The 23,821-nt window shown below is 36.9% G+C and overlaps 1 long non-coding RNA gene across 1 annotated transcript; it reads right to left on the minus strand.

Annotated features, from left to right (window-relative positions):
* Nucleotides 1-10,262: 10,262 nt before the first annotated feature.
* Nucleotides 10,263-15,848, minus strand: LOC111194463 (uncharacterized). The gene is made up of 2 exons (XR_007440718.1): nt 15,554-15,848; nt 10,263-10,567 (listed from the first exon to the last, which is right to left on the minus strand). It is a non-coding gene; the product is annotated as an uncharacterized LOC111194463 (long non-coding RNA).
* Nucleotides 15,849-23,821: the final 7,973 nt, after the last annotated feature.

A 23,821-nucleotide genomic window follows, 5' to 3' on the forward strand; every position in this document is an offset into this window, starting at 1 on the left:
TTATTTATATAGCGCTTTTTACAACAAAGGTTGTCACAAAGCCGCTTTACAGGTAAAACAGGTCCACGCCTCTTATGAGCAGCACCACATAGAATTAATGTGAACTATGGCTAATATAACAGGTACTAATTTATGAATATAAGAATGTGATGGGCACAAACTATAGAGCTATGGCTAATACAGAAACAGATACTGAGTGTGTTAATGGTAATCAGTGCAGGGCTGCAGAGCCGGAGAACAACACAGCGGGCAGTGGAGAGCCAGGCTGGGAACATCAGGAACAGGGCATCTCCATACATGTAAAAGAGATAGTTAGAGAAAACAGAAAGGAAAGAAAGAGAAACAGAAAGCAGGAGTTAGAAAGGTTGTGAAATAATTCTGATGAGTAGAAGGACAGGGCTGATTCCTGAAAGCTGGAACCACAGACGGACACTTCCAGGAAGACCGGCCGGCCAGGCGTCTCAGCACATGTGAGAAAGATAGAGATAGAGAACAGAGAGGGGAGGGAAGAAAAAGGGGTTAGAATGGTTTTATAAAACTCTGCTGGAGTGGGATGGGCACTGGTAGCAGCAGCTCGGGACATGGGGAGAGAAAGAGAAAGCAGATGATTAGGACAGGGTTTATATTTGCTGGATAAGCTGTAAGAGGAAGAAAATTGTAATGAGACATTACTCAAAAGCTTGAGCAAATAGAAATGTTTTGAGTCTAGATTTAAAGATTGAGAGTGTGTCTGAGTCCCGTATATTAATAGGGAGGCTATTCCAAAGTTGGGGAGCTTTATAAAAGAACGCTCTTCCTCCTGCATAGTTTTTCCTAATACGCGGGACTAATAACAGGCCAGCGTCTTGGGAGCGGAGTGAACGTGGCGGATTGTAAGGAGTAAGGAATTCCTGTAGATAATGCGGGGCCAGACCATTGTGGGATTTATACGTCAGGAGAAGTTTTTTATAATCTATACGAAATTTAACAGGTAGCCAGTGTAGGGATGAAAGAATAGGTGTAATGTGATCAAACTTTCTGGTTCTAGTAAGCACTCTCGCGGCTGCATTCTGAACCAGCTGGAGTTATGAAGTAATTTATGTGGACTTCCAGCCAACAACGCGTTGTTTAACCCTCAAAGTGACCCGCTACCATGTTTAGCTGTAGAAAAAATACCTTAAACTATCTTTTTCCAACTTGAAATTTTATGACTTTTCCTAAAGGCACCCCATCATTAGAAAGAGTGATACTTTGTTTGTGTTTATGTTTCCATGTGAGCTGTTCACCACTAGGGTACAAAGATTGTCTTATGGGTCATTTTTGACCCATGAATTATAAAAGCATTTAAACACCAGAAAAAAAAGTATAAAGGCCAAACACAAAAAACTCTCTATAATACACACATGATCAAACAACATAAGGATGATTTCAGGGCAACAATGTATTTAGCTGCCCATCTCCAGGACCTTTCATACTATCCACCTTTCTCCTGTTCATCACCAGCCTTAAAAAAATCATCCTGGAGAAACAATTTTGGAGGATTCAAAAAAATTCAATTAGGCTGCTTTATTTTGGGGCGTTGGTAGGGCGGGTCGTATTTTACCTGTAGAGCAAGAGGAGTAAACATAATGTTAAAATAGCATTAGGGTTAATTTTTTGGTTTATTGTTTGTTTGTTTGCTATTATTGTTAATAAATATACTCGCACTCGCATTACAGTAATTTGTGCCCTGACCAATCACCAGCTTCGCCCCTTCTACTATGTATGGCAGTATCTGTAAGGGTCCATGAGCTACAAGACCTGGGCCATCAACAGGGACTGTGCCAAAGACTTTTACATCAGATTTGGTTTCCCATTAAGCTGTTAAGATTTTCTCTAAAATTGAAGGCGTTTTTTTTTTTGTATACTTGCTTCTAGAGTCTTCTGTGGTGCTGACATTCACTTATAATAATTGCACTGATTTATATTTATCTCAATCTGCTGTTGCTACGAGCTAAATGTCTTACAAACAAATGTTAAGACCTGCAAGATTGCCTCTTCCAGTGGTCAGTGCACTGTAAAAAGAGACATGTACTTTCATTGTGTCTGACATTTAGATTAATTTGACGAGGACCTCAGCCCCACTACACATGGAAACAACAACAACCGTAGCTCCAGCAACAAATGCCATTTACCTTTTCTCATTTAATGCTAATAAATTCAAGGTGTGAGCATCATATCCAAAAAGTTCTGGCCAAGAAAAAACATATGTTCAATATGTCCAAGTTTGTAGCCACCTGTTTATTAAGTTTCGTATGAGTTCCTGGGAATTAGTGAAGAGTTTTGCCCAATTTGCTGCAGTAACAGCCTCTGGTCTTTTTGGAAGGTTTTATATTTACTGTAGGGAGAGTATTTTGTGGCTTATTTGTTTTCCCAGACCCTCTGTCAGAGAGACTAAACTACGCCTCATAAGTTTCCACGCCTGCATTTGGATCGACTCTATCATGGCCTGAAGCTTTCTCATAGATGCATCAGAATGACTGTTTTTTGTGGATTGTGGGTTTGTTTGTTTTTTTGCTGTTTTTTTTGTAAAATAAAGCATCATTGACTTTGTGAAGGGTGCTATATAAATGAACTATAACTATCATAACTAACTTCATAAATCTCTAGTAACTACCCTGGGACCTTTACTGATCTGCCTTGCATGTGTGAACTGCAGATGTAATTTGGGCCAAAGATGCTCGTCTGTTTGCACAGACTGTGCTCTCCACAGTGGGTGGTAATGCCTTACATACAAGACATAATCCCTGTGCACACGTCGCACTGTGGATTGAGGAATGCTAAATGCCTGCACAACTTCAGAAAATGAATATCCCTTCCAGACTCACTCCAACTCCTTACCTTGCCACAAGCACTTTGGCCAGGGTTTAGCCTCACTCACAAGATAACACCCCACAACTTGTGTGCACAGTTGTGTGCATTCTCAAGCTACAAGCTATCCCCTGAGTGTTGTGTGCATTCATGATCAGATTACATACTGATGTCCCGTGACTTTTGGCGTGTCTGTGTATGATTACATTAGGAGTTGGAAAAATGAAGTAAATGTGTATTGTATCTGCATTTAGCCGCAAGAGTGTTCGTGAGACTAGCAGATCAATTACTGTTGATAACTGATTACACCCTCCAATCTACGTCATTCCAAATGTACTGGATGGGCATGAAATTAAGGTGAATTTCTTCAAATTGTTAATTAATTTTTCATTTTAAAGAGTACTATGTCCAACACACAAAAGAGTGCACACCTTAAACAGACAACAATGTATGATAATTGCTGTTATTTTGTTTTTTTTTTGTTATGTAGTTTCCACTAGGCAATAACTGTCCTCCCACTGCTGTGTGTTATAGTTTTATATACAGCATACTGTTTACGTGCTTTTGCTCTTCATAAATACATTGTAGAAAGTTTGATACACCTAATGTGAAGAAGCAGATACGTAGGTGGAAAAAGCAATTAATCTGTGAGACATGAGCACAGTATGAAGAGGTGTTTTACAGGAGAAAACCAAAAGCAAACCACATACAATTAGGAGGAAATCTTACTGCATCCGTTAGCACACAGGGACGTGTTATACAGTACCGTCATGGTGTTCACACAGTTAGTTCCAATTACAGCAACTTTATCTGGAGAAGTGATAACCATGTGAAAATGGTGTTGTTTATAGATCATTTTCAAAGGTATTTTCAGACATGCTAATTTTGTGTAGTTTATTAGCACATACTAATTTCTTCTTTATTTCACATTCAAAAATGATCAACACATTTGAAAGTCAAGTCATTATCAACCGCTTTATCCATTAAGGGTCGCAGGGGGGTGCTGGAGCCTATCCCAGCCGGCATCGGGCGGAAGGCAGGATACACCCTGGACAGGCCGCCAATCCATCGCAGGGCAAACAGACACAGACAAACACACAGACACATTCACTCACACACTCACACCTAGGGGGCAATTTGTATCCGACATCCAATTAGCCTGAGGCACCGTGCCACCCCACATTTGAAAGTTTAGGTGTGAAATCTCACCAGTGACAAAAAATAATTTCTTATTTGTTTCTTATTTATTTTTGTGGTGGAGGGAGGAGCCATCGATTTCTGGGATATTGTTTATAATTTCGCCGGCATCAATGAGTAGGTAGAATCCATGGATATATGTATCACACTTTATACGACTAGACTTCTTATAGGCTAGATTTTTTATAGGCTAAAATGCAAAATTGCACAGTAATTGGGCCATTCCACCGAATGGGTGTGATTTATTTAATTGTTGTAACTCTTCCAAATTAAACTTATTTAAAAAATATTTTTTCAACTGTAAATCATATATAACTCAGGCAGCTTTACTTCATTTTATACAAGGCATTGCAGTGACACTGACATGGTGGTGGTGGTGTGTTAGTAGAGTGTGTTGTGCTGGTAAGAGTGGATTAGACACAGCAGTGCTGCTGGAGTTTTTAAACACTTAAGTATCACTGCTGGACCAACCAGAAATATCTAATGAAGACTTGAGGATGACTAAACCACAAACTCAGCTCAGCAACAGATGGGCTTCTGTCTCTGACTTTATGTCAGCAAGGACTACATGTAGCTCCAGATGTAGCTTCTTCTCAAGCTTTGTTCCATCAGTTATTGACCACAGACACACGATTTCAGTGGTTCAGAGCCAGGCTACTAAATTTCATTCTGATCTACAGCGCTCAGCAGAGTTTAGTTGGCCAGCTCTCCAGGTCACAGCTGACAGTCCTGATTGTTGTTGTGCACAGGTAATTGCCTCCTATGCTGAGAGATGAGATGTAGCTGCCAAAAGAACACCTGCTTCGGGGACCCGCGTGTACCCATCCTTGTATATACGTGTCCCGGCAGCAGACAACTGGCACTAACGTGCTCCACAGTATAAGAGTTGCTGCGCACAGCACTATCACAACATGATAAAGCTGTGTTGTGGTGTAATGAGATGAAAACGGATGGTAGGGGTGGAGCTGGAGCTTCCTTGCGTGAGGAACTCGCAGAGGTCGGAGTCGCAGAGGACGCAGGAAGGGATTAATGAAGAGGAATTCTCAGTGTCGGCTCGCGTTAGCTGGCGTGGAGCGAAACGCGGGCCGTGAAATCCATCATGTTAGGATATCTAATTATGCATGTATAATTGCATTGTGCTCTGCACCCACTGATGATGAGCGAAAATAAATGCACTTAAAATGGTGCAGAAATACAGCAGCAGTTCTTAGTACTGGCATGCCCGCCCATTTAAAGGCAAGGTAATTAAGAACCCAGAGGGGTATTTTAACACTGGGCATGCAACACAATCTCAGCTTTCAACTAGCCTTTGTACCTTTTTTGTCTGTGTCTTTGTTCTTTTCTCAACCTGCTCAATATTCGAAGCATGTGAATCATTCTTTGCTTAAGAAAATTATATATATTGTGTTTTTGAATCTCTGGTGTGATCTCCAGTACTCTAGTACACTACCGGAAAATATAATGAGTTCTTTCTTATGTCTTCGGAGCATGAATGCTGTTATGTCTGTGTTTATTTAAAGTAACGGTTAGAAAAGAGTGGAAGAAAAACAACTTGTTTTTTGCACACCGCTCGCCTCTCTTAAATAGATGTGTGCAGGTCGTTTTGACATGGACTCACAAGTGGAACAGCCAGGTAAGGGTTCGCTTTATCATCAGGAGATTGTAGCTTTGAACAATAAATAATTAAATATTTGGATTGATGTAGATAATATTTAAGGAGCTACACATGCAAAAGCAGTGTGTAATATATTTCCAATTTAACATGCTAGACTCTCAGCATGGAGTTGTAGAGGTTCCTAATCGTGTCCTGTGATAATCTTTTCCATGCAATTTATATGTTCCTGCTGGTCGTGTGTTACACAAAGGTGTAACACACAATACCTCCTTTCCCAGAATGTGCAATGCTATCCCATAAACCTCCTTTCTTCACAATGTTCAATGTTTTTATATATATATGTTTTAGGATACAACTCAGTGCTGGTTGTGTGGTACTTGTAGTTAAAAATCTGCTGCTTATTTATTTATTATGTCTTGGTATAATTATATATATTTTTTGTTTATTTATAGGTTTATAATATTTTATCTTTTTAAAATAATGACACTGAGAAGGCTCTGCACAAGAAGTGCAATGTGTCTAGACTGTGGTCTGTACACGAATGGCAAATAAGAACCTTGAACCTTGACTCGACTAAAAATTTTGTGGTAGGGGTGGATGGGGCGCTGGTTGTGTGAAAAAAAAAAAAAAAACATGCATCCCACACATTTTTAATCAGGGATAGGTCTGGCTATGTGGCTGTCCATGACGTAGCATCTGTACCTTCAAGGCAAGCTCTTGAGACAGCAGCAGTATGTGGAAAAGCATACTACGAATAATGTACCTTTAAAGCCATAATTGCAGGACCTCATTAATATAAGGTTAGGCTGTAAATTCCCTGGACTTGTGACATGTGACCAGAAACCATTTATCTTGCTGCTGACCACAGTGCCTTCACACAGTGGATCATTTTTATTAATGAGTCCCACTGTTGTCATGGTGTGGATGACTAACAAATATGTGTGCAGAGGTACTGTGGTCAGCCCAAAGCAATGGTAGCACTTTTCCACCAAAAGAACTCTGGTTTCTGATCTACTCATTTCCAGCAGTTTTAGTGGAACCATTAAAACGTCACATCATACGTCATTCCTGAATCCAGAAGCTACTTTTGTTGTAGAAATGTGCCAAACCAGTTCAAAATCAGGTTCGCGAACCAGAACAGTGCCAGTTCCATATCGATGGAAAAGTGCTATGGATTTCACTTGCATTTTACACTACTTATGTGTGTGTAGCCTACATTTTTTTTTATCTTTTATTCTTCTTGGTAATCTTTATCTCTGAATTCCAAACACTATCTGGAATAAATTCTGTTGCAGTATATTCAGTATATGTTGCTTTAATATAATGGTTAAAAAACTGTGACAAACAACTTGAAAAGCATATTATAGTTTTTCCTTGTACTGGTTGCCTCTGTTTTTAAATGTAAATTGACTTTTTAATTTTATGGTGGTGTTCGCACAGCAGTCAGTGTGTCTGCCACACAGCTTTAGAGGCCTGGGGGTGGTGGGTTGGATCTGGCCACTGTCTGGATGGTACTAAAGCACATGGTAGCTTCATTGGCTATGATAAATTACTCCTAGTTGTGAGTGAAATGGTGTGTGTGTGTGGTACTCTATAGTGGACTGGCACCTTGTCCATGGTGCATCTGCCTTGCAGCCACTGATTGCGGTTTGACACCAGATCCACAGCGAACCCCGAAGAAGACAGAAGGATAGTTTTAATGTGGACTCATAAGTGGCACAGACAGTTTTGCTTTGACTCTTGACTGTCATCAAGAGATTGCTATAGACATCCATGTCCAGACGTTTCAGTGACCATAATGTGACTTTTTCTCAGTCCTCATTACTCAATTACTGCAATGGAAACTAATGTGAATGTCTGTTATAGCTAAAGGGACATATCTGGCATTGACAGTTCTTCTCTGAGTTTAGATTTTCAACTGATGTTGCGCAAGTGACATCACCAATAAAGAGATATGAAGAAGGTTGGCTTTCCAGTACTTTTAGCATTGTGAAAATAGAAGGCCAGAGATGTAGTACATTTCTGAGTGCATTGTGCCAAATGTAAAGTTTGGTCAAGGGGGAATTATGGTGTGGGTTATGTTTAGAGCTTAGATCAGGCACTTTTAGCCCGCCCTGGCCCGCCCCATAAACTGTCCTTTTGAACCTGAGCCTGAATTAAACCCAACATTTCTTTTTAAGTAAAGTGTTAAAACTGAGCTTTTTAAAAACCTTTTTGGTCTGTTTGAATGAGCGAAATCTGTTCACAACTATGTTAATTAAAATTGCAACACTGAAGAAGACCTGTTATTTAAGGAAAATGTTTATTAATTACAGAGCTCCGAAAAATTTAAACATGAACAATGTGAACAATGATACACAGCCTAGACATCAGTAAATAAGGCTAAATTAGGCTGTCTGACTGACTTTCCTCTACTCTAAGAAAATTTAACATGGCTTAAGGATAGAAGATTTTCTAAACAAACAACATTTTTAAATTGAGCTTATAGTATATGCAAAAACACAAAAAAAAAACAGCAATAAAGCACTGCACTGCACAGTACTGCAAGTCAAGTGCGTAATACGGACAAGTGGAGTGTGCACTGCACACTTGTGCAACTTTTTTGAAACATAGTTTGATTTATTACTTTGCTACTTTCTTGAGCCCAACCCGACTCGAGAAAAATATTGGTAAAATCAGTTCGGATCAGACCTTGGGTTGGATCGGGTTCAGGCAAATAATCTTAGCTCTAGTTGTGTTTTCTATAATCGGGCTTGGCTAATTAGATACATTGAAAGGAACTCCTAATGCTTCATCATGCCATTTTGAGAACTTGGAAATATTACAAGCTCCTAAGTTTGCTGCAACTTGACCATACACCAGTGCTCAGAGCAAGGTCTATAAATACATGGATGAGTGTGTTTGCTCGGGAAGAACTTGACCTCAACCTGCTTCTGAAAGAAGCATCAATATCAATCATTTCAAAACTTCTCTGTGCCCACAAATGAAGACTTAAATTTTGCTACATTCTCAAATAAATAATAAATACAATGGAAGTTTATTTGCCACCAGATTTTTAGACAATTGTATATAAAATATATTATATTTACAGTCTTATATATATGTACAGTTCAGTCCAACTTCTGGGTTGGTTTTAGTGTTACTCACGTATGGCACTCTCTAGAGGTGAGGTGTCCTACTTCTGTTTCAGAGGGATGAAATGAAAGCAGATGGATCTTGGCTATTGCCTGAGGCCCTGTTTTGTGAGAGCAGGCATGCTGAGTTGAAGAGGACACTCGTAACACTGTGAATATTACCATCATAATGCAATTCCACGCTGTCAGGGAAAGGCATTTAACAAACTGACAATGAAAGCTTCACCTGACCTATTTGCCTCCACATTGCATTTCTCACTCTGCTGTGTTGTTCCCCCGGAATTTGGAAGCAATGCTATTGATTCGGTGCGAATGGACGGAGATAAACCTTCAGAAGTGATTTAAGTTTCCTCCACACAAAATAAAGCTGCTAAATTTTGAGATTACGTTTTTTGTATTGAAAATAAAGTATTTATTGAAAATGTTATGTATTTTGCCACTTATTAGTCTTTATTCTGTGTAAGTGTTATTGGTGCTTAATTAGTGGTCTGTTATTTGAAAATGATTAATAATGGCTGTATTAGTTCTTATAGTGCACTATAAACAGTTATGTTAGCACCCAGTTAAGCAGGTTATTAAGCATTAACTATTAGCCAAATCATACATGTTATTAGTGTATAGTTGGTCGCAAATTGTTCTATGTGTGTTTGGTAAGGTTATGGCTGTGCTGGAGTTTACTGAGTTAATCAGGGTTTAATAAGTCACTAATAGACCAAGAAGTGTACCATATTCTAAAGTAAGGTTCTGTTCATCACTAATTACACCCTAAAAAGTGCAAAATAAACATTTAATAAGTCAATCTCCATCACAATTTAGCTAATAAGTGCTTAATAAGTCACTTATACACCAAAAAGTGTACCATATTCTAAAGTGAGGTTCTGTTCATCACTAATTACACACTAAAAAGCGCAAAATAAACATTTAATAAGTCAATCTCCATCACAATTTAGCTAATAAGTGCTTAATAAGTCACTTATACACCAAAAAGTGTACCATATTCTAAAGTAAGGTTCTGTTCATCACTAATTACACACTAAAAAGCGCAAAATAAACATTTAATAAGTCAATCTCCATTACAATTTAGCTAATAAGTGCTTAATAAGTCACTTATACACCAAGAAGTGTACCATATTCTAAAGTGAGGTTCTGTTCATCACTAATTACACACTAAAAAGAACTGTGTGTTTGACTTCCCATTTACATATGTCAAAAATGCAGAAAACACATTTTAGCACATTTATTCTCTATTGAATTCAAGCAGTTTTATTTTCTATTGGTTTAAGACTCTCAACTGTTAAATTTAAAATGTAGATTGACTGACTGACTGGTCGAATGTGCAGATACCAATATAGCTAAAATGGTAACTGTAACAGCAATGGCAACATATGAACATGACTTATCAATTATTATGTACCATTTATTACCACATATTTTGCAATGTACTATATGTTGTACTTTATATTTTGAACAATACACTTCACTATGTATTCAAGAATATATTTTAATATATTACTATCAATAATACACATACCATCTATTACCACACATCACAATTTATTTTATTATTTATTTAACAATACACTTCACTATAAATTCAAGAATATATACTACCATATACTACTATATGTATAATACAAAAACAGATAAAGGTATGCTTAAAGTTCAGAAAAACATCAACATAAAAGAGTTCCATCAGTAGCACTCGTGCCGTCCCACTGGCTGTAGCTTGTGCTTTTGCAGTCCTCCAACAATGGGCTGAGACAGTGATGGTGCCTTCCTTCCCCAGTTTCATCTTATAAAAAAGAAAGAAAATGAGAAATAAACAAACAATGACCAACAGCAACACAATGATACTTAGTAACAAGTGGGTCCGAATACTCTTAGATTAAAAACAAGTTTCAGTATTCGGAACCCACTCATAACATGCTTAATTTAAAGGTAAACTGTGATAGTTTAATAATGTACAGCTAAATCCTTAATACAAAATAAATTAGCATAGCTATTTCATGGGATAAAGTGAGATAGCTAGATTAGCTAATTAAAACATATCTCAAAGCTAATTTAGCTAACTAACTAGTTAACTTAAAGCTAAGTTAGCTAGTTATAACTTATAAATTAAAGCTAGGTTAGCTAGTAATAAATCCAAAATTAAAGATAGGTTAACTAGTTATAACAAATTAAAGATAGGTTAGCTAATTATAACTTATAAATGAATGCTAGGTTAGCTAGCTATAAATTATAACTTAAAACTAGGTTAGCTAGTTCAATTAAAGCAAAGGTAGCTAGTTAAATTAAAGTTAGGTTAGCTAGTTAAATTAAAGTTAGGTTAGCTAGTTAAATTAAAGCTTGGTTAGCTAGTTAAATTAAAGTTAGGTTAGCTAGTTAAATTACAGTTAGGTTAGCTAGTTAAATTAAAGTTAGGTTAGCTAGTTAAATTAAAGCTTGGTTAGCTAGTTAAATTAAAGTTAGGTTAGCTAGTTAAATTAAAGCTTGGTTAGCTAGTTAAATTAAAGTTAGGTTAGCTAGTTAAATTAAAGTTAGGTTAGCTAGTTAAATTAAAGCTTGGTTAGCTAGTTAAATTAAAGTTAGGTTAGCTAGTTAAATTAAAGTTAGGTTAGCTAGTTAAAGCTTGGTTAGCTAGTTAAATTAAAGTTAGGTTAGCTAGTTAAATTAAAGTTAGGTTAGCTAGTTAAAGCTTGGTTAGATAGTTAAATTAAAGCTAGGTTAGCTAGTTAAATTAAAGTTAGGTTAGCTAGTTAAATTAAAGTTAGGTTAGATAGTTAAATTAAAGCTTGGTTAGCTAGTTAAATTAAAGTTAGGTTAGCTAGTTAAATTAAAGCTTGGTTAGATAGTTAAATTAAAGCTTGGTTAGCTAGTTAAATTAAAGTTAGGTTAGCTAGTTAAATTAAAGCTTGGTTAGATAGTTAAATTAAAGCTTGGTTAGCTAGTTAAATTAAAGTTAGGTTAGCTAGTTAAATTAAAGTTAGGTTAGATAGTTAAATTAAAGCTTGGTTAGCTAGTTAAATTAAAGTTAGGTTAGCTAGTTAAATTACAGTTAGGTTAGCTAGTTAAATTACAGTTAGGTTAGCTAGTTAAATTAAAGTTAGGTTAGCTAGTTAAATTAAAGCTTGGTTAGCTAGTTAAATTAAAGTTAGGTTAGCTAGTTAAATTAAAGCTAGGTTAGCTAGTTAAATTAAAGCTTGGTTAGCTAGTTAAATTAAAGTTAGGTTAGCTAGTTAAATTACAGTTAGGTTAGCTAGTTAAATTAAAGTTAGGTTAGCTAGTTAAATTAAAGCTTGGTTAGATAGTTAAATTAAAGTTTGGTTAGCTAGTTAAATTAAAGTTAGGTTAGCTAGTTAAATTAAAGTTAGGTTAGCTAGTTAAATTACAGTTAGGTTAGCTAGTTAAATTAAAGCTAGACTAGATAGTTAAATTAAAGTTAGGTTAGCTAGTTAAATTAAAGTTAGGTTAGCTAGTTAAATTAAAGCTTGGTTAGCTAGTTAAATTAAAGTTAGGTTAGCTAGTTAAATTAAAGCTAGACTAGATAGTTAAATTAAAGTTAGGTTAGCTAGTTAAATTAAAGTTAGGTTAGCTAGTTAAATTAAAGCTTGGTTAGCTAGTTAAATTAAAGTTAGGTTAGCTAGTTAAATTAAAGCTAGGTTAGCTAGTTAAATTAAAGTTAGGTTAGCTAGTTAAATTAAAGCTAGGTTAGCTAGTTAAATTAAAGTTAGGTTAGCTAGTTAAATTAAAGTTAGGTTAGCTAGTTAAATTAAAGTTAGGTTAGATAGTTAAATTAAAGCTAGGTTAGATAGTTAAATTAAAGCTAGGTTAGCTAGTTAAATTAAAGTTAGGTTAGCTAGTTAAATTAAAGCTAGGTTAGCTAGTTAAATTAAAGTTAGGTTAGCTAGTTAAATTAAAGCTAGACTAGATAGTTAAATTAAAGCTAGGTTAGCTAGTTAAATTAAAGCTAGGTTAGCTAGTTAAATTAAAGCTAGGTTAGCTAGTTAAATTAAAGTTAGGTTAGCTAGTTAAATTAAAGCTAGACTAGATAGTTAAATTAAAGCTAGGTTAGCTAGTTAAATTAAAGCTAGGTTAGCTAGTTAAATTAAAGTTAGGTTAGCTAGTTAAATTAAAGCTAGGTTAGCTAGTTAAATTAAAGTTAGGTTAGCTAGTTAAATTAAAGCTAAGCTAGCTAGTTTAATTAAAGCTAGTGCTGGACGATATGGCCAAAATTCATATCACGATATATTCCTTAATTTCGGTCGATACGATATAATTCCGATATAGATATAAATACTTAGAAGGCCTCAGAAAACTGCTAAGAATCCCTGCAATGGAAATACGTACCTACTAGGGGTGGGCGATATGGCCCTAAAATAATATCACAATATTTCATGGTATTATCGCGATAACGATACTCTTGGCGATATGACAAAAAAACAAAAAACTTTTTTATTATTGTATACGATATGATATTGCACACCTTTAAGATATTAAAAAAAAACAATAATTTTAGCAGATTTATAACAGAAGTCAAAAATTGAGATTTACATGATACTCATAATAATAATGCACTCCAAATATCTCCATATATCCAGTATTAAAGTAAAATAAATGACACTTTACAGATATAATCTGTCTCTAGTAAATATTTAATAGGAAATTAGAAATGTGTGAGTTTTTCTTTTGCTTAAAACAGCAAAAAAATTAGTACCCTGATGTGATAATTAGGGATGAGTGATGTGGCACGATATTTCAGAGTATAATATCGTGATATATGATATGGCACACCCCTAGTACCTACTACTGTCTACTTAATTTAAGTCTTTGAAACCTCCTTTCACGAAAACATTATAATACTTAAGAAATAAACAATAGTCAAGATAAATCAATGCTCAATTTTATTTGCATATAGCAAAATAAAAACATGACATCCCTATCAAACATAAGCCAATATAACTATTACCAATAAAAAATAACTTAAAATTAGGATAGAAGCAGAGCTTCTTAGTCTTTTGTAAACAAATTTAACAGATCAAAACAAAAGTGTTCCAACTAGGATAAAGAACACAAGAAGCCTTTATACACATAAAAGCAACAAAATTTCCCCGTCAAATAAACAAACCTATAGGCTTTATCAACTATAAATAACTTAGTTACAATATAAGCTACAAAAGTGCTTCAGCCAAAATACAACTCTTTATGAACATAAAAGGAACATGATATCCCCGTCAAATAAACAAACCTAAAGGATTCATAAACTTTAAATAACTTAAATAACTTACAATATAAGCTATAAAAGTGCTTCAGCCAGTATAAGGAAAATATTGTATGTAGTGGAACTGATTGAGGTGGTGGAACAGATTAGATGTTTTAACGTTACCGCTGCTGGTCGGCTCCACTCTCCGGCACAATTTGCAGCAAACTGAAGTTTAGCAGACCTTCCGAGAGTCGAACCAAATCCTCACCACTGAATTAGACCTCCCTCCTTCAATTAATCACTTGTGGAAGCGGCAGGGGCATTCATTTTGCATCAAAAATGTCCCGCGCTGGGAGCCAAGAGGACCCGCGGCTGACAAAGAGGACCCACAACTGGCCGCTGACCGAGCGGACCCGTGGGCGGACCGAGCGAACCAGAGGCGGACCGAGCGGACCCGTAGGCGGACCGAGCGAACCCGTAGGCGGACCCGAGGCTAGGCTAGGCTCGGTTCCTTTCCGTTCCACTCCAGCGCGGAACATTTCAGATGCAAACCGAGCCTACCTTAACCTTGGATCCGCTCGTGCCGGCTCCGTTTGGCTCCAGCGCGAGGCATTTTAGATGCGTAGCGGACCCGAGCCTAGCCTAGCCTATCTGGCTACGTGCCTATGTGATTACGTCATCACGCACAGAGATAGTCCAGCTACGGAAGCTGATTGTGTTCAGCTGTGCGGCGAGCTGACGCCAGTAAATCGCATGTCCGTGACAGATCTGTAAATAATACATATCGATATACCACAAAAATGATATCACCGTTATTGAAACATTTCTTATCGCGATAAATACCGATATCGAATTATTGTCCAGGCCTAATTAAAGCTAAGCTGGCTAGTTAAATTAAAGCTAGGTTAGCTAGTTTAATTAAAGCTTGCTTAGCTAGTTTAATTAAAGCTTGCTTAGCTAGTTTAATTAAAGCTTGCTTAGCTAGTTTAATTAAAGCTTGCTTAGCTAGTTTAATTAAAGCTTGGTTAGCTAGTTAAATTATACGGTGGCCGAGAAAGCCCAGCGCCCCCGGGAAAATTCCGTTGTGTTGTGACTCACTTCCGTTGTGTTGTGGTTCTATTTGCAGCTCGTTTTTCTATTTGCAGCTCGTTTTTCTATTTGCAGCGCGTTTTTCTATTTGCTGCGCCTGTGTTGTAATTTTGATGGATGTGTTTTGTGCTTTTGCAGCGCTTTTCAATTTGCACTGCGTTGGGCTTTCTCGGCCACCGTAAAATTAAAGTAAGTTTAGCTAGTTAAAATAAAGCTAACCTAGCTAGTTAAATTAAAGCTAAGCTGGCTAGTTAAAATAAAGCTAAGCTAGCTAGTTAAGTTACATTAAAGCTAGGCTGGCTAGTTAAATTAAAGCAAAGGTAGCTAATTAACTTAAAGCTAGGTTGGCTAGTTAAACTAAAGATAAAGTAGCTAGTTATAACTCATAACTTAAATTGTGTAGACTAAGCAGTTTAGCAAGAATGTACACCTCACTATAATTTTTAAACTGCTTAAAAAAACTTTTAACTGTTTAAATTAAGGACTCACCTTGCCAGATAACTCTAGAAGGACTGCGGGGAGGTTTCTGTTGGGTCAGAGTCAGGTATCCAGCTGGTTGACACAGTGCTCACTGCATTGGTCCCTCCGTCCAAGAAACAGGGCAAACCATAACCTGTATATTCATTCAGTTCATTCAATCTGAGAGCCAATTTTAGCGTCTTTTCTCCGAACATCATCCAAAGCATAGTCCCGCCCTATCGCGCTGTAACAGCTGATACTTGTTTGTCTAAATCTTCTACTCTTGCAGTCCAATCACAGAACGCTTTTCCCCAGAGTTGCCAGGTTCGCGGTTATTATGCTTTTTTTTTTCTTGCAATTATTTAAAATGATTTAAAAAATGTAATACATTATTAGCAATATAACAAAAATCAAATCTAATCTTATATAATATAATATAATATAATATAATAATATTCGTATGCCCTTTTACACAAAATTAATGATAAAATCACTAAGTAAAATTAATAGACTGTATAAGTGTAATACACCTAAATGTAAGATTTTGGGCTAGATCTGTGTAATGTATGTAGCATTTGGGCAAAAAAAAATGTAATAACTTGTCAATCTTTGTTACATTCAAATTTTTAATATGCAAACATGAATATGACCACTTTATTTAAGTAATTGTAGATTATGTAAATGTATTTTGTTTATTGGGTCTGTAACTGTGGACCTTTATTGGCACTGTGACGACCCCATGGGCCCCTTTAGGTGCTGCTCTGCCAGTGCACGGGCAGGGCTGGGCCTGATTGGTTGATTGCTGCCTGAGTTCACCTGTGCAGGCGGATGGCATATAAGCTGGGGGTTTGTCTCTCCAAGGGAGGCACTTTCTTTGTGTGTAGGCACATTTCTTTTTCTTTCTCCCTCTTCACTCTCCTCTCGTCTCTCTCCTCCTTTCCTTTGCCTCTACATTTATCACTCACTGACGCAACATACATCCACTCATTCACGACTAACATTGCATACATACCCTAGACATTTTGAATTAATTTATATTTTCAAATTTATTTAATAAAATTATAATTTGTTTAAAACTTAAAACTCTCGTGTGGTGTCCCTCTTTTATGTTGTGGGGTGTGGACGAGCCCATGCCGTAACAGCACATTCAGGATGTATTTTAAATCATGGTACTCTTTTGTCTCTTTTGTGAAATGCACTAGTGTCTTTTAAGAAAGACACTAATAAATACAAAAAAAAAGCATTTGGTCTAAAAAAAATATTGCAGTTTAGCAGTTTAGAGATTTTGTCTTTATTGCGGTATGTTTTTATATTTACCAATATATAGACATAAATGGTCCATGCATAAATTGTCATATATTAAACAATAGATGTCATTTTTTCCATATATGAAAACTTATTATTTAATATATTGCACTATATTTTCCAATATATTGCCATTTATTATTGTTTCGTAAGGGATATTAGTTACATAGCAGCAGAAAGTAAACAAATATACCAAATAATTCCTAAATATACTAAATTGTTCCAAATATATCAAATTATTCCCAAATATTCTAAATTATTCCTAAATATATAGAATTATTAAGATATATCAAATTATTCCCAAGAATACAAGCCGTTTATTCTGAACTATAACTAATACAGCCATTGTTAATCATTTCCACATAACAGACCACTAATTAAGCACCAATAACACTTACACAGAATAAAGCCAAATAAGTAGTGAATAAATCATTTATAAATGTGTAATTATGGCTTTATTAAGCAAATAATAAGACATTAATAAGCTCCTAATTTGTGTTCCTTAAAATAATGTGTTACCTTTTTTTTAATTAGTTTATCTTTTTACTATTGTTTTTATATTTATTTAATTCGTTTTTATTTATTTATTATTAGTTTTTATTTTATTTAACTTTCTTATTCTGTTTCATATTTAGATTCTTATGTTCTTAGTGTGCTGGAGTGTTCTTAGCGCTGCTGGGTGGTAGAATTGCTGTCTAAATGCGAGTTGTTTACCTTAAGTTTAAGTAAGTTATTCTTTTGGTTCAGTGCGTGTGTTATAGCCTGTTGTCTACTAACACAGCAGAGCTGAAAGTGAAACAGTGCAGATACTTAATATATGATACACCTAGCAATATTTCTAGCCTACTTATATCACTGTAGGTGCAAGTACACACTAGTAATAGATTAAGCAATAAAGCAATTAATTATTTTTGTCTGGTAAAAAGCCTTAGCATTGCAGTGCAGTGCTGTGCTTAAAAGCTATTTTCAACGCTCAATAAATTCACAATGTTATCAAAGCCAATGAATAATCATGTTAAATAAATGTGATCTCAATATTAATAAAAAATCATAACAGAGATTGTAGCTTAAAACTTTATTTATGCTTTTTTTTTTCTTTTCTTTTACTTTTATTGCGAGTGTACATGGCCCAGAATTTGCTACGCCCCTGAGCCTCACACTGAGCAAACAGCTCAGCCAGCTCCTCCTCCTCCTTACTGTCCTGAAGGGGGCGCTTCTCTGGGCTTGAGACAGGTGCTTTAGTCTCAGACTGAGCACACTGCTCATCGTCACTAGAGGAAGACAGGTCATCCTCGTCCTTCTTTTCTTTTCTTTTACTTTTATTGCGAGTGTACATGGCCCAGAATTTGCTACGCCCCTGAGCCTCACACTGAGCAAACAGCTCAGACAGCTCCTCCTCCTCCTTACTGTCCTGAACGGGGCGCTCCTCTGGGCTTGAGACAGGTGCTCTAGTCTCACACTCAGCACACTGTTCATCGTCTCTAGAGGAAGACAGGTCATCCTCCTCCTTCTCCTCACTGTCCTCAAGGGGGCGCTCCTCTGAGCTTGAGACAGGTGCTCTAGTCTCACACTCAGCAGCACACTGCCCATCGTCTCTAGAGGAAAACAGGAAATCCTCCTCACTGTCCTGATGGGGGAGCTCCTCTGGGCTTGAGATGGAAAGTGAAGCTCTTGCACTCGCAATCTCACGCAGAGCAAACTGCTCTTCTGCACTAGAGGAATAAAGCTCATCCTCCTCCTCCTCCTCACCGTCCTGGCTGGAAACTTGAGTTTTCTTCCGTGAGCTATACCACCACCAGCAGCAGCCGGCGACGGCCAGCACACCTGGAACGATTAACGCTTTCAGCATCTGCACCATCTCTAGTTGTCTGTAGCTATGGGTAGCACTATTCTTTCGAACTGCTCTCTCCAACACGAACCATCCAACTGACAAAAAACTCCAGCGCACAACTATTTATACCCGGCGGAATGCTGGTTCGGAATCACCTTTAGAACATGCTGATGACATCATCACCTTTAAAACACTCAGCCAGTCGAATTGCTGATGACATCATCACCTCGAACCAACATTCTACAGCAGTGCAGTCTACTTACCCAGTAATACTGTGTCTAAATTATATTGAATATAACAAGAATATAAATGTCTTTTTTTTTTGTAATTTCACCTTTTTTTTGTTAAGTACATAAAACTCCACGTGTGTTAATTCACAGTTTTGATGCCTTCAGTGAGAATCTACAATGTAAATGGTCATGAAAATAAAAACACATTGAAAAAGAGAAAGAATACATATATATATATATATATATATATATATATATATATATATATATATATATATATATATATATATATATATATATATATGCAAATGGTTTAGGCTCGTGTGGGATTTTTAAGTACAGAAAAAACTTTTTACCCTAGTAAAATAAAAAGGGAGATTAAAATACACTGAGAACTATTATGCTATAGTGCACTCAAGTGTACTGTTCATCACTGATTAGACACTAAAAGGATCAGAATAAATGTTTAATCAATCACAGACACTTAGTTAAGTATCAATAACACTTAATGACACAGAATGAAGCGTAATAAATAGTGATTAAATCATTTACAAATGTCTACAATTTAAGGCTTTATTAAGCAAATAATAAGACCTTAATAAGCGCCTAATTTGTGTTCCTTAAAATAAAGTGTTACCCTGTTTAGTTCTTTGTTTATTAGCCTCCCTCTTTGTTTATTATTATTATCTCTAGTTTGTTTTGGTTTATTTCATTGTTACGTGTTTACTTGTCTCTTGGTTTATCTTTGTTATTAATTTATTAAAATATTCGTTTCGCCCTTACCTGCTCTTGCGTCCGCTTTCCTTGTCTCCCTGCCTGGGTCATTCCTAACACAGTTTTCCTTCTTTGCAAGAGATGCTTGTACTCCCTTTTTTCTGTGGGGCCTTTTTAATATGTAAAATTAGAAAGCAGATAATAGGTAGTGTAATTTCCCATGTTCTTATTTGGAAACAACATTTAGATAATGGGCCCTTTTCAGTTTGTTAGCAAAAAATTGAATGTTCAAAACAAACACAGACCACACTGCATGTCACTCCTGCAAGTCATAAATAAGTAGACTGACTGCAGTAAGAAGGGGGTTTCTGGTAATGCTAATCATGGCATCTAATTGCAGATAACAACCTGCCCCTTAACAAAAAGAGCCAATCAGCTTGCTGGTTTTGCTGAGAGTGGAAGAGGGTCAGCATTCTATTGGGAAAGCCGAGCCTCCACTTCCAGATTCTGCAACAGCTTCTGCCCCCAGGCAGTCAGACTCCTCAACACATAGAGACGGACCTGAACCCCCCCTCACCAAACACACAGCCACACAGGGACTGAACTGAAACCCCCCACCACTCCTCACACACAACACACAGACTGTACTGAACTCATCACCCATCATTCTACACCCAAACACACACACACTCAACACAAAGAGACGGGAACTGTCTATATTCCTATCAGCAATATTTGCAGCAAATTCTATATTTTACTAAGTACTTTATATTTTCTACCTCATATTCAGCTGTGATTATGTATGTTCTATATGTTACAGTATGTTACATATCTCAGCACCTCATCCTTAGCACGTACATTTAGACTGCCTTAAAATGTTAAACTATCTCATGTTTGCTGTATTTATTGTATTTATTGTAGTGTTCTAGTTCTGCATTGCACAATTTATTGCACTTTATATTGTTTATATTGTATTGTTGTTGCATGTTGCACCATGGTTCTGGAGATGTAATTTCATCGCGTACTTGTGTACTTGTACTCAGATGGAATGACAATAAAAGCCTCTTGAATTGAAACAGAGAGGATGCTAAGATGACATCATGTAAAAAAATAATAATAATGGAACAGATAACATTGTTAATAAGGCCACGCCTTATTAAGGCGTGGGAACGAGATCCTAAAGGTATGGAAACGAGATAATTAAGGCATAAGAATAAGATACTAATGCATGGGAACGACATGATTAAGGCAAAGGAATTAGATCATTTAGGCATGGGAATGAGATAATTAAGATGTGGGAACAATTTAATTAAATCTAGCTGGAGAATAATAAAGCTTGCTTTTCTGTAACTAAATGCCCAAGAAGAAACTGAGTAATACATTAATTTGTTTATTTTTATTTTTATGGAATAAATTATAGTGATATCGTAAAACTCTTGCTGTGAGACATGGTATAATTGTAATTAAAAGACACTTAATTCTCATACTAAAAAATGATTGGCTCTGATGCAGACAGTATGGAGACCTGTTTATCTTCCTCAGGAAATCATATTGTGCACAACCTTTGAGAACTGCTTGCTCTGTTAGCTGTGAAACAAAATGACCTTGTGGCCACACCTTAATAAGTCAGCATGCCCACTCCTTAATTAGCTCATTCCCACACCTTATTATCTCATTTTCATGCCTTAGGATCTTGTTCCCACGCCATGCACTTTTTTATTTTTTATTTTTTATTTTTTTTTACCTATAGGGGCTCTGTAGGAAATAAGTGCCCGGTCGTGTTGCGAGTAAGTGAGCGCAAGTATTCTGACTTGCCTATGAAAACTTTTGTTACTACTCTTTCAAACTAGCAAGAAACATAATACTTTTGAGGTACCCCAACACTGTTATTACAATATATGCTACTTTGCTCTCAATTCCTGCTGTCACTCCTTTTTTCTTCCCTGCACCAGGGTCAATTCTTTATCTGTTTTTAAGCAATTTCAGGTCCAGATTTAATGAGTGTGAAATTATGCTGCAAGGTATCTTTCGTAACCCACAAATGGTAGAGTGATACAAACCATCTGCAGAGAAAATGGAATCCCACAGAGGCGTTTTAAGCTCTACTCTTGCCTCCCGCTAGGCGCGTATTTATAGCGCTGTTTTCTCCTGCATGCCCGTCCATGTCTGTAATGAGTTAGCATGACGTGGGGCACATTCCCACGCCGCCTGCAGGGGTCTGCGCTCTGGTGTGTCTGAGCAAGCCTCATCACAGAGAGTGACAGGGTGTAATTAAGAAGCCCTCAGAGAGCCACTCAGGAAGGACACTTTAGCGAGCTCATCCTGGTCACCATGCAAAGCTGCACTCCTCCAAGAGGCAGACAGGTGGACCTAACCCTTTAATTGTAGCTGCAGTGACAGGTAAGGGCAGGCTCCGAGAAGGTGATGTCAGAATGAAAAACAGAGGAAATGAAACTGGGGTGGTTTTTTTTTTTTTTTTTTTTTTTTAGCATTTAAGGAACAAACCTTACAAATTTATCAGTGATTTTCTTTTCTTTCTTTCTTTTCTTTCCCCAGCACTGTCTCTACTGTCTCCTATCTGAGCTCCCTGTTATTGTATTCCGAGTTAAAGAATTCCAATAAAGTTGTGCCGAAACCTATGTCAGCAAATCCTGCTAATCTTTCTGACAACGATGTTTAGATTAATTCAATACTGGCCGGGATTTTGAATGAGTTTTTAAGCACTGGAAATGTCTTATCACCCCACCCCTAGCTACATTAACATATAGATTAAATGCTTTGATTCACTTTGAATATTGTGGCTTACTGAAGTTCCCTGATCCATTTTCCTTTTTTTTCTCTCTCTCTCCGACATCAGACATTTTTGATATCCTCAGAAAGAAAAAAAGAAACAGGAACAAAGACAGTCTTTTATTTCTTTTTTTTTTCCTATGAATTCGAGTCTTAGTGTACTTATGCAAAAAGACAACTCAAAGGAAGAAGAAAAGGCTCACCCTGACCTTAATTGCCAATTGAACTAAAAAAAAAAAAAAAAACAATATCAAAATGATATAAAGATGTACTGTGGTTGCCATGGAAACAGTAGTCATCGTTCTCGCTTGCAGCTGTTGTGTCAAAAAAGAAAAAAAAGTGCAAAGGCTGTAAGCAGTGCTGTGCAATGAAAATAAATTACAGCGATATATGATGTACACTTATACACTTATTTCTGCTCAATTGCCAGACATCCATCTGCAGACCCAGTAGTCTTGTTAGTGCCATCACACTGCTCTGCTTATTGGGCGGGACAGTATAGATACACTAAAGCTCTGCGTCTAATTAGCAGAGAGATCGCAGTTCTAATTGATTAGCCATTATCCAGGTATGATATCACTGAACACAGCCAAAGGCTGAAAGTGGTATTTCAAAGTCCATCTGTTGCCACAGTGTACAGCCTGGGAGCGCAATTCTCTATTCACCTGCCTGAACAAACTCTCAGCAGCCCAGTCAAGTGTGAAGTCTCAGTAATTCAGCTTTAAGTGTGATAGGGACACTTCTTTTCTGTGCTCATCCGAGTGTCTGCCATGTGGGCCCTGAATCCCCAATGCGCACTTCTGGATGCATAACAGAGTCCTCCAACCCGCTGCTTTGTGCCCATCTATCTTTTCCAAACAGCAAGGAAAAGCATACCGCCACTCTCCAATATGTACAATGCCTTTCAACGCTCTGAATGTTTTTGCTCTGGGTGAGCTCTGCCACACATTTTTTTTTTTCGAGGAATCTTTTAACAGTGTGAAATAGAAAATAAAGCCCTTGAAATGGGTTTCCTGCTGCATAAAAGGGAAGAACAATCCTCAAGCCTCTGAGCGGTTTGATTTTGAGATACCAGGAAAATGCAGATGTTGGCCACTGTAGACTCCAAGGTACAATCCAAGGTTAATGCTTCACTTTCTCAGCTTCATCTTCTCCCCCTCTGGATATTCTTCTGCTGTGTGATTGATGGTGACATCGACTTGGCCAAGTGCAGTATGGATCCACCATTTCCCTTAATAGAACAGAACCAATTCCTTGGCATTGTGTGAGAAAAAAATCCATTTAAATGGAAAGCACATCACATTATAAAAACATGGCTTTCGTGCGACTATAGGCGATAGCACCTCAACGTTGCGTTTTAAGAAGAGCCAATAGCGCAAGGAAGATCCCCAGGTTAAGCAATCAGTGTCACAAAATCTACGGCACTTC

The sequence above is a fragment of the Astyanax mexicanus genome, chromosome 1 (assembly GCF_023375975.1).
Source record: "Astyanax mexicanus isolate ESR-SI-001 chromosome 1, AstMex3_surface, whole genome shotgun sequence".
Lineage (NCBI taxonomy): Eukaryota > Metazoa > Chordata > Actinopteri > Characiformes > Acestrorhamphidae > Astyanax > Astyanax mexicanus.